Source organism: Musa acuminata, chromosome BXJ2-10 (assembly GCF_036884655.1).
Source record: "Musa acuminata AAA Group cultivar baxijiao chromosome BXJ2-10, Cavendish_Baxijiao_AAA, whole genome shotgun sequence".
Classification (NCBI taxonomy): Eukaryota; Viridiplantae; Streptophyta; class Magnoliopsida; order Zingiberales; family Musaceae; genus Musa; species Musa acuminata.
In genome coordinates this window covers 17,438,381-17,457,550 of record NC_088347.1, presented here as the reverse complement: position 1 = coordinate 17,457,550, position 19,170 = coordinate 17,438,381, and positions in this window count along the sequence as shown.

Here is a 19,170-nt window from a genome sequence, read left to right as displayed (position 1 = left end):
GAGAAGGCGGCAAAAAGGATGAAGAAGTGGGCAGACTTGGGAAGGTGACCACAAGAGTTCAAGGTCGGCGATTTGGTGTTGGTAAAGCTCCAACCAGCATCACTCCATTTCTTTAGAAACAAAGTCCACAAAGGATTGGTGCACAAGTATGAAGGCCCCTTCCCAATTATCAGTAGGGTAAGCAACGTCTCCTACAAATTACAGCTACCGGCGTGGTTCAAAATTCATAATGTTCTTCATGCTAGCAACCTAAAAGCCTACCACTCAGATCTGTAAGATGCTTTTCGAAGTGTTTCAACTCGGCTACCCCCCACCACAGCCTCCTACAAGAAGCAAGTTGAAACCATTCTGGCAGACCGCAAGATAAAGCTACCCAATGGAGCTAAGCAGACAGAGTACTTGGTGAAGTGGCAAAAGCTTCCCCGAACTGAAGCCAATTGGGAGCCTGAAGATGCCATATGACATGAAGAAGCAATCATCAACAACTACCAATAAGCGTCGACGAGGGCGTCGATAGTTTAAGTGGGGGAGAATGTTACGGACAATCATCGTGCACCCGCAACAACTCCGTTCAACGAACCGTTCATTGCTCACATCCACGTGTACAGCTTCTTGGCAGCATATTTTGCCTTGGTTTTGAGTCATTTTGCATGTAAAAATGTAAGTTCGAACAAGTTGCAGCGTTACCAAGCGACCGCTCACCGAACCGAGCAAAATAACCCAAAACAGCTCCGTTTTCGTGTGCCACGGGTTGTTTTCTGCAGTCCACCTCCGCTCACCAAAACGTCAGCCATCTCAGCCCCTTTGAACCCCCCATATGGCACAGGGCTAGATGGGGCTTCGGTATAGTGTCGACGTTGAATAACCTTTCGCAAGTTCGCACATTACCTTGACGGGAACTTGTTATCGCACCTAGCACCCGATGAGTAGCTGTTTGTGGACTTGCAGCTATTCGTTCAACCCTCTAAAGTCCTTATTTTCCCCCTCTCCCTCTTTTCTCTTGTGTATGCAAGGTGCTCGCTGAATTGCTTGTAAAGCTTTCCCTTTTCGCGAGACGTCGGGACTTGTCTGTCGCTCGTTCTTTCGAACTAATCAACTTTCTCTTTTACAGGTCCTTCGGGACCTACGAGAGGTTACAAGTGGGCTGATTTTTGCGGAGCAATATCGCAAGGGCAAAGCGCGACTTAGGCAACGGAAGCTAAGTTCGCGTCTTTGCCGTAATGGTGCCTCGTGACTTAGGCAATGCAAGCTAAGTTCATATCTTGGCCGCAAGGGTGCCTCACGCCTTAGGCAATTCCAGCTAAGGCTGTGACATAGCGGCCAGGGTTTCCTAGCCGCATGGGGCACCCTAGGGTAAGGTACCATAAAAATTCTATCAAGTTATTAATTAAATAATTTAATTAATTATTATTATTATTTTCTAGTAGTCCTACGTGATGATGTATACATGTGATGTATGATGTGGACGGATGATCATAGATCATATGATGTGATGTATGTGTATATGTGATATGATTATTATTATTATTATTGAGGCTTATGAGCCTATATTTTTCTCATTTATTTTCGGGCATGTATGCTTATGATTATGTTGTAATCGCATGAGAAAACGTAGCGGGAGCATGAAAGTGATAATATGACCCACGAGGTCAAGATAGATGATCATGACATATCGAGATGCAACGAGATGCTAGTGGAACCGATGACGAGATGGATGATCACAAGGTATGGAGATGCACCGATGCATACATAGATCATGATGTGAATGATTAGGCTCAATGCCCTGGGCTTGATCACATTAAGTTGTGGTCCATTATCATTTGGTGTAATTGCTTATGTGATGTATGATTGCTTATACACACACACCCATATATATATATATATACATATATATATATATATATATATGTATATACATATATATATACATATGTATATATATATGTATATATATACATATGTATATATATATGTATATATATATATGTATATATATATATATATATGTATATACATATATATATACATATGTATATATATATATATATATATATATGTATATATATATGTATATATATATATATATGTATATACATATATATATATATATGTATATATATATGTATATGTATATATATATGTATATGTATATATATATGTATATGTATATATATATGTACATATATATATATATATATGTATATATATATATATATATATATATGTATATATATATATATATATATATACATATATATATGTATATGTATATATATATGTATATACATATATATATATGTACATATATATATGTACATATATATATGTACATATATATGTATATATATATATTATTAGTCATAGGTGCCCTGCAAGCCATTCACATGAGTGATAGCACGTGTGTCACGCTATGTACTCTTTTTACTTATTATTTATTTGATTTTTTTTTACTTTATATTGCCCATTGCATATATTATGATGTCCATGAATTTGTGCAATGAAAATTAGATCATAATGAGATCACGATAATAAGATCGATTCACCTTTAAACATAGACTCTAAATAATCCTAGTCATAGATCACTCGAGAGGAATATTGAGATAATCGAATAAACTGATGTGCTGTATACTCGTCTATATGATGGAGGTAACTGGTTTCATAGTTACTCATGTAGGGATACTAGAGATATGTGTTCATTGGAGAATAAGTTCATTAATCGATCTGCTCACGGAATATTGGATGGTTGATGATACCTTATTATTAGATAATGATTTCATCATCCTAGTGATATATCTGATATTTAAACTTAGACATCAAGAATCTACCATTTTTCTTTTATCTTTTTTTTCCCTTGATATATCTGATATTTAAATTCGGTGACGAGTAATTGCACCGAGTGGAGATTGTGCGAGACTAAAGGCAAAACAGTAAAGATGATTCAGAAAGGATGTTTTATGGGGATGAAATAAATAACAATTTGTAAGTTTGAAAACGAATTTATAAATGCGAGGAGATTTTGATTTGACAGCAACTTGAGTAAAGTGAGAGGATGAAAACGAAAACTTGCTATAGTGTAAATAACAATTTCAGAAAGGTAAGTACTCACACATTCAAGTAACACACCAATTTAAAGTGGTTCAGTCAAAATGACCTACATCCACTTGCGAAGCCTTCTTCGATGAGGCTCCCAACTTCCACTAGCAAATCACTTTGAAGGGGAAGGACAAATACCCCTCTTACAACCTATTACAAGTGGTTCACACTCATACAATTTTTTAACGAAAATGAAGGAGGTGAACACTCAAGCAATTGAAAACAAGACTTGCTAAAGACTTTGCTAAGGCTTTTATCTTAATCTATTGCTTCTCAAAAAGTTGTATTATCTACTGAGAATTGAGGGGTATTTATAGGCCCCAAGAGGATTCAAATTTGGGCTCTAAATTTGAATTACTTTTGGGTTTCCCGGTGCTAGCGGTGCCATCGCCTGTCAGTGTCGGTGCCACCACCTGTCAATGTTTGACACTAATAGTATACTGGCGGTGCCACCGCCTAGTCCGATGGTACCACCGCCCGATCCTTCGGGTTCTAGGCGGTGCCACTGCCCAGTCTGATGGTTCCACCGCCCAATCTTACGAGTCACTGGTTGGGCTTCAGATCTGGCCCAAACCAAGTCATATTCGGGCCCAATTGGCCCCTAACTAGGATATAAGATTATCCCTTAATCCTAACCCTAATTACATGCAAACTACGCAACTGAAAACATAGTCCTAAGCAAGTTTTTAACCAGCAAACGTCGAGTCTCCTTCCGGCGAGCTTTCCGACGATCTTCCGGTGGACTTCCGATACACCCTCGGATTTCTTCCGGCAGACTCCCAGCAGGCTCCCGATCTTGTGGTGAGTTCAGCGAGTAGCCGAGCCTTCTTGGTGATCTCCGTGAATCTCTGACGATCTCTTCGGCGGACTTCCGAAAACTTCGACAAGTCCCCGATTTCTTCTCGATTGGTTCCGGCAACATCTCCGACGAATCTTCGGACTTTCGACAAACTCTCGAACACCTATCGAACTTGACTCCGGTAGACTTGCTTTATGTCTTCAAGCTATCGTAGTTAATCCTGCACACTTAACTTAATAATATGGATTAGATCAATTAACCCATCAGTTGATTTCATCATCAAAATATGAGATTCAACAATCTCTCCCTTTTTTATGATGACAATCAATTGATAACGGAGTTAAACATAACTCCCCCTATCTACATGTCATATAATGAGAAGATAAAATCTCTTGAATTTAATTTCTTTGAATTCAAGCCCAAACCGATAAGTTCTATCCATTGAACTTATCGTTATTTTCTATAAGAATGAGCAAATACGAAACTTCATATTTCTCATAATTTCAAGCTATAAAAATTATTTTCAAGTCGAATGATAAAAGACAATTATTATTTCGACAAGAGATATGAACTTTTAACATAAATCTCATGATATAAATGTAAGGCATAATTTCATATGATCATGAGATGAAACGACAACCAATCTAAAAACTTTCATATTGCGATATTCTCAAAAAGTTTTACGATGCATATAAGACATTTGCATTACATAACATATTAACTTTTGCAATTCATATAAGCCATGCTATGGATGCATATAAGAAATTTGCATTACACAACATATTAGCTTTTGCAATTCATATTTTACACAAGTCATTAATCTTTTGCACATTCTTCTCCCCCTTTGTCATCAACAAAAAGGAGATGAGGTGTTAAGCATAAAACTCATGATCATTGAAGACATTCATAAAATCATCTCATAAGAAAAAATCTTGAAAAGAAGATGGCAAAATTGACAAAGCTTCAACTTGGCATTAATATTGATCATTCAAGGAAGACATCAAATCATCCAAAATAACATGAAGGAGCTATCAAAATGTTGACAAAATTTTAGAAAGAAACATCCAACATCATATACTAGGATAATGTCAAACGCATGTCAAGGTAGTATAGATGTTTACAATAATAAGAAAGAAGTCAAATCCATGAAAACTAGAAAGAGGATGAAAAATTTTAGAAAATACATACAATCAAGCTCATTCACAAGGACAATTTAACATGCCTAGTTCCCTTCTAATAAAGTCAAATTGATCTTCATTTAAGGCTTTTGTAAAAATGTCTGCTAATTGATGCTTTGTGTCAATAAACTCTAGAATGAAATTATTGTTAAGGACATGATCGCATATAAAATGATGCCTAATGTTGATATGCTTAGTTCTAGAGTGTTGAATTAGATTTTTGGTAAGACAAATGACACTTGTATTGTCACATTTTATGGGAATGTTCTTCAAGTAAATTTCATAGTCTTCCAGTGTATTCTTCATCTAAACAACTTGTGCACATCATGCACTTGCAGCTATGTATTCGACTTCCGTCGTAGATAGTACAATCGAATTTTATTTCTTGGAAGTCCAAGAAATAAGTGCATGTCCTAAAAATTGGCATGTTCCGGATTTGCTTTTTATATCTATCCTACATCCGCCAAAATTGGCATTTGCATAAGCTATTAAATCGAATTTATCAGATTTCGGATACCACAATCCTAAATTGGGAGTTCCTTTAAGATATCTAAAAATTCTTTTAACACTTTTAAGATGAGATAATTTAGGATTAGATTGAAACTTAGCGTAAAGTCCTACACTAAACATAATATATGGTCTAGTCATGGTGAGGTAAAGTAGACTTCCTATCATTCCTCTATACGTTTTTTATCAAAGTTTTCACCATTTTCATCCATTTGATTAAGAAATATACCATTACTAAGTTGTTTAATTTACAATCCTAAAAAGAAGGTTAATTCTCCCATTAGGCTCATTTCAAATTTATGACTCATACATTTGGCAAATGATTCACATAGTGATTCATCCGAAGAACCAAAAATAATATCGTCAACATAAATTTGAACAATAAGAAAATTATTTTCAAAATATTTGATAAACAATGTAGTATCAACCTTGCCTTTTGTAAAATTATTTAAAATAAGAAAGGAACTAAGCCTTTCATACTAAGCTCTAGGAGCTTGTTTTAAGCCATAGAGAACCTTAGTCAATCTAAATACATGATTAGGAAGAAGAGAATTTTCAAATCTGGGTGGTTATTCAACATACACTTCTTTGGAAATAACACCATTCAAGAAAGCACTTTTGACATCCATTTGAAATAGTTTAAAATCATTACTACTAGTATAGGTAAGGAGCATCCTAATGGCTTCTAATCTTGCCACAGGAGTGAAGGTCTCTTCGTAGTCGATACCTTCTTCTTCGTTGAAACCTTTGGCCACTAGTTTAGTCTTGTTTCTAACCACGATACCGTATTCATCTTGCTTGTTTCTAAAGACCCATTTAGTACCTATGACTAAATGGTCACTAGGTCTAGGAACAAGCTTCCATATCTCATTCCTCTCAAATTGGTTCAATTCCTCTTGCATTGCAATAACTCATGAATCATCTTTCAAGGCTTCATCAATGCATTTAGGTTCAATTTAAGAAAGGAAGGAGGCGTTAGCACAAAAATTCTTGAAGGAAGAACAAGTTTGAACCCCGTTTGATGTATCTCCTATAATTAGCTCCTTTAGATGAGCATCTACATACTTCCATTCCTTGGGTAAGGAAATTTCGGAAGAAGATGCATCTAAGTTGCTATTTTGGGGAGGGGGTTCATTTAAATTCAAATTATCAAAACCAAGATCATCATCAAAATTATTTTTCTTTAACTCAAAATTTTCATTAAAAACTACATGAATAGACTCTTTTATAACTAAGATTCTTTTGTTAAAAACATGAAAAGCCTTAGAAACATAAGAGTAACCAAGAAAGATGCCTTCATCGGATTTAGCATCAAATTTTCCTAAAGCATCCTTTTCATTCAAAATAAAGCATTTGCAATCGAAAACTTTAAAATAAGAAACATTTGGTTTTTTGTTATTTCATAATTCATAGAGAGTTTTTGATAGAGATGGTCTTATTAGAACCCTATTCATGACATAGCAAGCCGTATTAATGGCTTCGGCCCAAAAATACTTAGGTAGACTATGTTCATTTAACATGGTTCTTGTCATTTCTTATCAATTTCTATTTTTTCTTTTAACTACCTTGTTTTGTTGAGGATTTCTCGGAGTGGAGAAGTTATGATTATATCCATTGGATTCACAAAAACTTTGGAAGTCACGATTTTAAAATTTGCCATCGTGATCACTCCGAATTGATGAAATCATGAAGCCTTTTTCGTTTTGAGTAAGTTTACAAAATTTAGAGAAACATTTGAAACAATTACTTTTGTGAGCCAAGAAATAGGTCCAAGTGTATCTACTATAGTCATCTACAATACGAAGGCATATTTGCTTCCTCCTAGACTCATTGTGTCAATTGGTCCAAATAAGTCCAAATGAATCAATTGCAATGGTCTAGTGGTGCTAATTTGATTTTTTCGTTTGAAACTAATTTTTATTTGTTTTCCTAGTTGACAAGCATCACACACTTTGTCATTAACAAACTTCATATTGGGAATCTCTCGTACTAACTCTCTAGATGAAATCTTAGATATTAGTTTCATACTTGCATGGCCTAATCTCCTATGCCAAAGCCAAGCATCATCATTTAAAACGGAAAAGCACATTTTATTATTAAGTCCATCAAGGTTGCTGGTGTAGACATTATTTTGTTTTAAGAATATCATTGATATGTTATTGTTTGGTTTTTCAATAATGCACACATTAGATTCAAATCTAACGATGTAACCTTTATTGTATAATTGACTAATGCTTAAGAGATTATGTTTCAATCCATCAACTAGCAGTACATCATCAATTGAAAAACTTGATTTGTTACCTATGGTTCCCTTGCCAATGATTTTACCTTTGTTGTTGTCTCCGAAGGTGACATACCCTTCTTCTTTGCTAGTGAGCATAGAAAAATAAGATGGATTTCCGGTCATATGCCTTGAGCATCCACTATCAAGATACCATCTCTTGCTCCTAGCTTGTGAGTTTGTCTACAAAAGAGGATGGTTTTTAGGTACCCATTTGATTTTGAGTGCCTCAAAAATTGATCTACTAATTTTGTTATTCATCATTGAATTATTTATAGTTCCTTTAGGAACCCATATCAACTTATATGGACTAATTTTCTTAAATGGACATTTGTAAACAACATGTCCGGATTTACAACAAAAGTTGCATTTCAAATGAGGTGAAACATATAATGTAGGTCATTTAATGAAGGTGGTAGGATTTTGGTGAGATCCTCTCACAAAACCAATTCCACTTCTATTTGCGACGTGACCCTTGTTTGCAAGGATCATGTCCAAGCCTTTGCTACCGACCTTAAACTTGTTTAAGGTCTCAAGTTTAAGGTCTCTTTGAGTAGCAAATTCTCATTTTTTATTGCTTCTAAGTGTTCACACTTAGAGTATGGAGGAGTTTGAAGACTATCAAGCTTATTTTGTAGTAAGGCATGCTCTTTCTTAAATAGATTGAACTTCTTACTAATAGTTCTACACTCATCAAATAATTCATGAAAAGCGATAGAAAGTTCATCAAAAGATAAATATTTATTAATTAAATCACATACCTCTCCTCCTAAAGTCATTAGCACGAAGTTTGCCTCCTCTTTGTTGCTAGCTTCTTCATTCTTGGAATCACTTGAGTCATCCCAAGTCGCTTTCAAAGCTTTCTTCTTCTTCAGTTGCTTCATCTTGGCTTGGGGGCATTCATTTTTGAAGTGCCCTGGCTTCTTGCATTCGTAGCATATTACTTGGTCCTTTTTATGTTCAAGTTTGTTTTTGATGTCATTTTTTAATTTGTTCTTTCTTATAAATTTTTTAAAATTTCGAGTTAAAAGTGCAATGTCATCGTCACTATCCTCTTCACTTGATATTCCTTTCAAATGGTCTTCTTGTGTTCTAAGTGTCATATCCTTCCTGTTCTTTGGAAGGGGGTTCTCGAGCTCTTCATGAGCATGACACATCATTTCTAGGTCATAAGAGACCCAATAAGTTCTTCAAGAGGAAATGTTTTAAGGTTCTTGGCCTCTTGAATGACCGTAACTTTTAAATCCCAACTCTTTGGAAGGGATCTTAAAATTTTAGTTACTAGTTCAAAGTTAGAAAAACCTTTACCAAGAGCTTTGAGTCCATTGATGACATCCGTGAAACGGGTGTACATGTCTCCGATTGACTCACTTGGTTTCATCTAGAAAAGTTCATAAGAATGCACAAGAATGTTGATTTTGGACTCTTTCACTCGGCTAGTGCCTTCATAAGTGACATCAAGAGTTCTCTAAATATCAAAAGCTGAATCGCAAATCGAAACATGATTAAATTTATTTTTGTCAAGTGCACAAAACAAGGCATTCATAGCCTTTGCGTTTAAAGCAAAAACCTTCTTCTCCGATTCATCCCACTCGCTCATCAGAAGAGAAGATTTTTGAAATCTATTTTCGACAATATTCCAAAGCACAAAATCCATGAAAATAAGGAAGATCCTCATACGAGTCTTCCAATACGTGTAATCTGACCCATTAAACATATGTGGACGTATAATAGAGTGACCCTCTTGTATGCCAGAGTAAGCTATCTCTTTTGGGTATTAAACCAAATATGAGAGTGAACCTTGCTCTGATACCAATTGTTAGGATCGGAGCAGCACTAAGAGGGGGGGGTGAATTAGTGCAGTGGATTAAAACTTGTAAGTTTGAAAATAAATTCGTAAATGTGAGGAGATTTCGATTCGATAGTAACTTGAGAAAAGTGAGAGGATGAAAACGAAAGCTTGCTGCAGTGTAAATAATAATTTCAGAAAGGTAAGTACTCACACATTCAAGGAACATACCAATTTAAAGTGGTTCAGTCAAAATGACCTACATCCACTTGCGAAACCTTCTTCGTTGAGGCTCACAACTTCCACTAGCAAATCACTTTGAAGGGGAAGGACAAATACCCCTCTTACAACCTTTTACAAGTGGTTCACACTCTTACAAATTTTCAACAAAAAAGAAGGAGGTGAACACTCAAGCAATTAAAAACAAGACTTGCTAAAGACTTTGTGAAGGCTTTTATCTCAATCTATTGCTTCTTAAAAAATTATATCCTCTGCTGAGAATTGCAGGGTATTTATAGGCCCCAAGAGGATTCAAATTTGAATTTCTTTTGGGTTTCCCGGTGCTAGCGATGCCACCACCTATCAATGGCGGTGCCATCGCCTGTCAGTGTCTAACACTGATAGTGTATTGGCGGTGCCACCACCGGACCTCTTAGGTGCTAGGCGGTGCCACTGCCCAGTCCGACGGTACCACCGCCCGATCATTCGGGTTCTGGGCGGTGCCACCGCCCAGTCCAGCGGTTCCATTGCCCGACCTTACGGGTCACTGGTTGGGCTTCAGATTTGGCCCAAACCAAGTCATATTCGGGCCCAGTTCGCCCCTAACCAGGATATAGGATTATCCCTTAATCCTAACCCTAATTACATTTAAACTACACAACTGAAAACATAGTCCTAAGCAAGTTTTTAACCGGCAAACGTCGAGTCTCCTTTCGACGAGCTTTCTGGCGATCTTCCAGCGGACTTCCGATATACCCTCGGATTTTTTTCGGCAGACTCCCAGTAGGCTCTCGATCTTGTGGCAAGTTCAGCGAGTAGCCGAGCCTTCTCGGTGATCTCTGCGAACCTCCGACGATATCTTCGGCGGACTTCTGAAAACTTCAACAAGTCCCCGATTTCTTCTCGGTTGGTTCCGACAGCATCTTCGACGAATCTTCGGACTTTCGGTGGACTCTCGAACACCTATCGAACTTGACTCCGGTAGACTTGCTTTATGTCTTCAAGCTATCGTAGTTAATCCTGCACACTTAACTTAATAATATGGATTAGATCAATTAACCCATCAATTGATTTTATCATCAAAATATGAGATTCAACAGTAGGTTGAGGGCATCCATGCTGCTCTCATTCCTACTACTTTTAGCCAGGCCAAGAGCAGAAAATTGGAGCTCTCGGCCAAGGTTACAAGCAGCCTTCAGCCAATCCAAGGAGCTGCAATAGTTGCTTCCCTTTCTTCCCCTTTTATGTCAACAAATTTGATATCAAAAACTCTATCTAAAACACCTCTTAATAGCAAGAAAATGTGTAGCATAGATTTGAAAACTACAATAAAAAAATCACAGCAATCGTGCAAAACAATTTCAACGCGATTAAACACAACACATGCAGTTTAAAAGTCAATCTTTTGCATGAACAACCTAGCTCTGATACCACTGTTGGGAATCTAGGGTGACATAATATGCACAATGGAAGAATAGAAAAAATAAAATCCTAGAATTTTCATAGAAAAGAATGTTTCATCGTCATACGAAAGTTGGTGCGCAAAAACCTATGAAATCGAAAAACTACATATCAGAGAATTACCTAGAGAGATAATATATCCCTAAAAACCTATAGATCTGTCGGAAATGATGAAAGAGGTCAACTGTCCTCTTCTCTAGCGGTTTTCCACATGGCAAGGGCTACAAAGATGCTACTCAAATCATTACCCAAAAATCTTCCTCGTGCGCACCATGCAATCAAGAAGAGGCTACCCCTTCTTGCTATCCATAGGCCCCAAATAGGGGCTACGGTATAATGAGGAGAGGGAGAGAGGAGAATTGGAGAAGGTAGCTAAAAAGAACCTCTAACCTATGGGTCTTTGGTTCCCTCCTATTTATAAAGGCCCCTTGTCAACTTAACCCTAATAGATCATACAATATTGGGTACTAGATCTCCATCCAACTATCCAAGCCTCTTAGATTAGTGTGTCTCTACCCAATAATCTCTTATTGGCTCTTATTAGATCTTATTTATAGGATCTAATAATTCAAGGGCTTATTGGATATCCAATAAGATAAAGACTCCAACGGATATCTTACATCTGAACCTCTACTCGTCGCAATACCTACCATATATGTATGACCCTCTAGGCTCAATATTGAGATGATCATGAGTTATATCTATCAGAAATCCTTCTGGCTTAGTGAATTATTATCTTCAGAATAATTCACTCGACTCATCGACTACGGATGTACTAGGCCACTACGTCGCAATCCCTAGACGATATAGGAGAATTCAATCCTTTAGACCTATCTATCCTTAATTACTATATATCTATAATCCCTCATCCATCTAATACCATAGATATCATATATCGGGCATGGTACTGTCAGGCCCATATAATTTCTACTCGAGTCTCACTCTAATCATATTCTCCCGGAGAACTCTTTCTCTCTCAATCCGAATAACCCTAGCTAGAGATTTGTCTAAACAAGAATACATGAGATATTCCTCTCATGACATCGAGAGCAGATGATCCTCTATTGACACTCAATAGCCCTCATAAAGTTGGCTGTCACTCCCGATAATTGGTTGTACTAGATCTAGAACCTCCAAACCTATAAGTACGGTATCAAAGAGTAGAGTACTCATATAGGATATCCTTGGTGTCTCAAGTCTAAGGACCAGATATACCACTGGGATGATAGAATCGTTGTTTGACAATAAGGCATCATCAACCATCCAACATTCCGTGAGCGAATCAATCAGTGAACGCATTCTCCAATGAGCACCTACACTGTATCCTTAGTGTCCCCACATAAACAGTTATGAGACTATTTACATCCATCATATGGATAGATATATAACACACCAATCTATCCGGTTATCTCGATATCCCTCTCGAGTAACCTATAATCGGGATTATTTATGATTTATGTTTAAAGACGAATCAGTCTCATTATCGTGATCTCATCACAATCTAATTCCTATTGCATAGATATATGAACATCACAATATATTCATGCAACTAGCAATATAAAGTGATAAAATATCAAATAAGAATAATAAGCAAAAAGACTACGTGTCAAGTTATACGTGTCATCACTCACGTGATTGGCTTGTAGGGCACCTATGACTAGCATCCAATACCCAATATGACAGGATCCATTAGGGTTAAGTTGATATAGGGCCTCTATAGATAGGAGGGAACCAAATGGCCATGGGCTAGACTTTTTGGCTACCATCTCCTATTCTCCTCTCCCCTTTTTCTCCTCAACCTACAGCCCCTATTTGGGTCGTGTAAACAATAAGAAGGGGCTGCCCCTTCTTGATTGCATGGTGCGCATGAGAAAAAGATTTGGGTAGCGATTTGAGGAGTGTCTTTACAACCCTTACTATGTGGATCACCACTAGAGAGGACGACAATTGACCTCCTTCATACTCTCCCATAGATCCATAGTCTTTTAGGGATATACAATCTCCCTAAGTAACACATCTTTTTTATATGCGTAGTTTTCAGTTTTCTAGGTTTCTGTGCATCAATTTTTGCACGACGATAAAACCTTCTTTTCTATGGGAAATTCTAGGATTTTTATTTTTTGTTCTTCTGTTGCGCATATGATGTACCACAGATTTTCCTATAAAAGCTATCCAACAGAGCTGAGCAGACCGAGTACTTAGTGAAGTGGTGAAAGCTTCCTCGAATTGAAGCAAGTTTGGAGCATAAAGATGCCCTATGACATGAAGAAGCAACCACCAAAGCCTACCAGTAGGCGTCAATGAAGGTGTCGATAGTTTAAGTAAGGAAGAATATCACGAATGGTTATCATGCACCCATAACAACTTCGTTCAACAAATCATTCGTCAGTTTTGCAGACTTATACAGATGCTTGGTAGTATATTTTGCCTTGGTTTTGTATGTTTTTTCTTGTAAAAATGTAAGCTCGAATAGGTTATAGTGCTATAGTGTGATTGCTCACCGTGCCAAGCAAAACTGCCCCAAAATGGCTCTATTTTCGTATACCATAATATTTTTTCTGTATATTGCAGTAGAATGTGAAATGTCAGCCATCTCAGCACCCTAAAATCCCTCGAGTGGCACGGGGGAGGATAGGGATTTGGGGTAGTGTCGAGCATTGAATACTCTTTATAAGTTCGTACGTTAACTTGATAGGAACTTGCCTTTTTACTCGACACCTAGTGAGCAGTTGTTTACAAACTTGCAACTATTCATTCAACCTTCTAACTTTCTTGTTTTCTCCTTCCTTTCTTTTCTCTCTTATACTCAAGATGCTCACTGAATTGCTTGTAAAGCTTCCCTCTTCATGAGACATCGGGACTTGTCCACCGCTTATTTTCAAACTAATCAACTTGTTGTTTTATAGGTCCTTCGGGACCTGCACGAGATTGTAACTAGGCTGACTCTTTACGAACGCATGTATGCAAAGGTGCCTCATGGCTTAGGCAATCCCAATTAAGTCTAAGAAGTTGGCGCAATGGTGCTTCATGACTTAAGCAACTATAGTTAAACCCGTGACAATTATCGCAAGGGTGCTTTATGACTTATGCAATTCCAACTAAGTTCATGATAGTTTGGGGACTATAGCGTAGTGGCCTAGTACATCCATAGTCAATGAGTTGAGTGAATTATTATTGCTAGTTATAGGTGCCCTGCAAGTCAATTACGTGAGTGAAGGTAAGTGTGACATACTATACAGTCTTTTTTATTGCTATTATTATTATTATTGTTGTTGTTGTCGTTGTTGTTGTTGTTATTGTTGTTGTTATGGTATTTTCTCATTTTATATTGTTTGATTGATATATTGTGATGTCCATAGATCTATGTAATAAAAATTGGACCATGATGAGATTATGATAATGAGACCAATTCGCCTATAAACACAAATCCTAAAATATTTCCAGTCATAAGTTACTCGAGAGGGATATCAAGTTAACTTGATAGACTAATGTACTATATACTCATCCATGTGATAAAGGTAGTTAGTCTCATAGCTGCTTGTGTGAGGACTATTAGGGATATAGTGCGGGTACTCATTCAAGAATGAGTTCATTGAATAATCCGTTCACGGAATGCTTGATGGTTAATGATATATCATTGTCTGATAGGTATAACTCATGACCAATATTAAGCTTAGAGAGTTACACACATATAGTTGATGACACGACGAATAGAGGATTGGATATGTGATATATAATAAGCCCCTATTTTATTAGATTTGTTGGGTGAGACCCAATAAGAGCTTAGAGTGGATAATTAGATAGAGATCCAATTTCTATTAAACCAAGAATAATTGGATGAAAATCCAATATCCAATATGCTAGGGAAATTGGATGGAGATTCAATACTCAATATATAAGATCCATTAGGGTTAGCAACAGAAGCTCTTTATAAAAGAGGATATGGGACTAAAAGGGTTATAAGGCTAGACCCTTAGCCACCACCTCCCTAATTACTCTCTTACTTCTTTCTCAACCGATTGCCTCCTCTCTAGTGCAAGAAGATAATAAGAAGATTGCCCTTTGCTATGTTGGTGTTGGTGTTAGTCATAGGTGCCCTGTAAGCCAATCAATTATTATTATTAATTGATATTTTTTTACTTTATATTGTATATTGGATATATTGTAGTATATATAGATCTGTGCAATGGGAATTGAATCGTGATGAGATCACGATAATGAGACTAATTCACCTTTAAACATAGACCCTAAATAATCTCGATTGTATGTTACTCAAGAAGGACATCGAGATAACCAGACAGACTGGTTAATATATACCAATTAGTATGATAAAGGTAGTTGGTCTCATAGCTGCTCGTGTGGGGACACTAGGGATATAGTATAAGTGTTTATTAGAGAATGAGTTCACTGATTGATCCGCTCACGAAATGTTAGATGGTTGATGATACCTCATTGTCAAACAACAATCTCATGGTCCTAGTTGTGTGTCTAGTCCTTAGACTTAAGATACCAAGGATGTCCTATATGAGTACTCCACTCTTTGATATTGGACTTATAGGTTTGGAAGTTTCAGATCTAACATAATCAGTCATCGAGAGTGATAGTCAACCTTATGAGGGTAATTAAGTATTGATAAAAGATCATCTACTCTTAGTGTCATGAGAAGAATATCCTATATGTTCTTGCTTAAGCAAATCCCTAGCCAAGGTCATTTGGATTGAGAGAGAAAGAGTTCTCTAAGAGAATCCAATTAGAGCGAGACTCGAATAAATTCCATATGGGCTTGACAGCACTATGCCCAGTATACAATCTTTGGGATATTAGATAAATGAGGAATTATAGATACACAGTAACTGAGGACAGGTAGGTCCAATGGATTGGATTCTCCTGTATCGTTCAGGGACTACGACATAGTGGCCTAGTACGTCCGTAGTCGATAAGTCGAGTAAATTATTATAAAGATGATAAATCACTGAGTTAGAAGAAATTCTAATAGGTATGGCTCATGACCAACTTGATATTGGGCCTAGAGGGCCACGTACATATGGTAGGTATTGCGACGAGTAGAGGTTCGAATATGAGATGTATATTGGAGCCCCTATCTTATTAGATATCCAATAAGCCCCTGAATTATTGGATCTTATAAGTAAGATTCAATAAGAGCTAATAAAAGATTAATGGATAGAGATCCACTAATACAAGAGGCTTGGGTAATTGAACAGAGATCTAGTACCTAATAGGGTAGGATCCATTATGGTTAAGTGGTAGGAACCTCTATAAATAGGGGGGGCCAAAAGTGGCATAGGTTAGTTATCTCTTGGTTGCCCCCTCCTATTCTACTCCCTCTCCTCTCGTCCTTAATCAACAACACCGGTTGAGAGCATGTTGATAGTAAGAAAGGTCAGCCCTGTTAAAACTCGTATTTTGATGATGAAACTACTTGATATATGTTTATGATTTAAACTGTGTTTTGAGTGACGCAGGGTGCTTCGATCAGGATGAGACAATTAAAGTAGGAACATCATGTTGTGCTGGAGGAACATGTCAGAAGATTGGACGTCGGGCCGATGGATCGATTGACGTATCGACAGAAGGCTTCGGGTCGTGGACTCGGGCATCGGGCCAAGAAGAGCGGGTATTGTGCCAAGGATATTGGAGTTGCGGAGTCAACTGGCCAATTGGGCAATAGGCTGCAGGAAAGGACGATGCGCCGAAGAATCGGACGAAGCGTCGAGGGACCAATGACATGCCGGACAACTTGGTTAATTGCTTAGGACTAATTGTCTCGATCAAAGTTTTTGTTTTGAGTGTGCAGGATTAACTACGATGGAAGAAAGACATGCAGCAGGAGTTGCGTTGGAGTCATGACAATGATCACGTTGGGAGTTCGAGAGCTCGACGGAAGTTCGGACAGTCGTCAGAGGTTCTGCGGGAACAAATCCGAGAAGTCCAAAAGCTTGCCAAAGGAGCTCGTCGGAACTTGCCAAGTGGATCGTCGCAGTCCAGGAGTTTGCCGGAAGTCCGCAGGAGCATCACCGAGGGTTCATCGGATGATCGACGGAAGTTCGCCGGAAACTCGCCGGAAGAAGCGAGTGACGCACCGAAGCAAGCTGCAGAATATGTCTTAGGAAATAATCATAGTTAGCACTTTGATTAAGTTAGAAATGGGAGGTGATCCCATTACCTTAATCCTGGGGCAATTGGGCCCCTGAAGAACTCAAATTGGGTCGAATGGTTCAACCCATTCGGACCCAGGTTGCTGTGGGAGGTGCAACCGCCCATGCAGGGAGGTAGCACCGCCCAGGCTATGTCTCCCAGCGAGACTGGGCGGTGCAACCGCCCCAACCAAGAGGTGCAATCGCCTAGGGCTCAGTCTCCGAGCAAGACTGGGCGGTGCAACCTCCTCTGTCAGGAGGTAGCACCGCCAGAGCTCAAGTTTCGAGCTCTGCCAGGCGGTGCAACCTCTCCAGTCAGGCGATGCAACCGCCTGAGCTCGGTCTTCGAGCTCTGGCAGAGAGGTGCAATCGCCCCTGACAGAGGTGGCACCGCCCAGAGGCTTAGTCTTCGAGCTCTGCCAAGCGGTGCAACCGCCCTAGTCAGGAGGTGCAACCGCCTGATCCCGGAATTCCGGGAATTGACAGAATTGAGCTCCAAATTTGAACTGGGTTGGGGCCTATAAATCCCCACCCATTCAGCACTGAAAGCACAGAACTCACACTCGAAATCTTGCTGTCTTTCTGTGTTTCTTAGAGCTCAAAACTGCTAGTTCTCCTCTTTCTATTCTTCAAGTTTGAGTTGTAAAGAGAGGAGAGAAAACTTCTATAAGGGTTGTCTCCTAAGCCCGTCAAAAGGAGTGAAACTGTAAAAGGACAGTTGGCCTTCGCCTATTGAATGAAGGTCTCTAGTTGACGTCGGTGACCTCGTCGGTGGAGGAAGCCAAAAGTGGAGTAGGTCAAGACTGACTGAACCACTCTAAATCTCTGGTTTGCTTTTATTTTGAGCACTTTATCATTACTGCAAACCTCCTACATAGCTACTGCACTCTGCGCTTTTACGAACAAGTTTCTAAGTTTTGATCTTTCCGAATATGCATTCAGACGTAAATCGGTGTTTCGTACGATCTTTACATTGCAGTTTACATTTACGTTTTGATTCTATTTATAACTACAAACTGTCTTCTGCGCTTTTACGAACGAGTTTCTTTGCAGTTTACGTTTACGTTTTGATTCCATTTATAACTGCAAACTGCGCTTAGACGCAATCTGCGCTTAGACGCAAACTACGCTTAGACGCAATCTGAGCTTAGACGCAAACTGCGCTTAGATGCAAACTGCGCTTAGACGCAATCTGCATTTAGACGCAAACTGCATTTAGACGCAAACTGCGTAAACTGCGCTTAGACGCAAACTGCATTTAGACGTAAACTGCGCTTAGACGCAAACTGTGTTTAGACGTAAACTGCACTTAATCATAAGTAATCTTAGAATCGGCTTTTGCATCAAAATAGTTTTTATCGAACGAACGCAGCTTTCATTTTTAATCACTAAAAGATTTCCGTTGCACTAATTCACCCCCCCCTCTTAGTGCTCTCGATCCTAACAAGCCCCTTCTTAATCATAGGGTGCCCATGGAGAGGAAGATCGTGCAGCAATTTGAAGAGCATCTCGACTACATCTACCATGTGGATCATAACTAAAGAAAAGGTAGTTGACTGCCTTCATCCACTCCTATAGATATGAGATATTTTTAGGGATGTACGATCTCCCTTGATACACGTGGTTTTCATGTTTTACGCACCAATCTTTGCACGTCGACAATATATTTTTTCTAGGAAATCTATGAT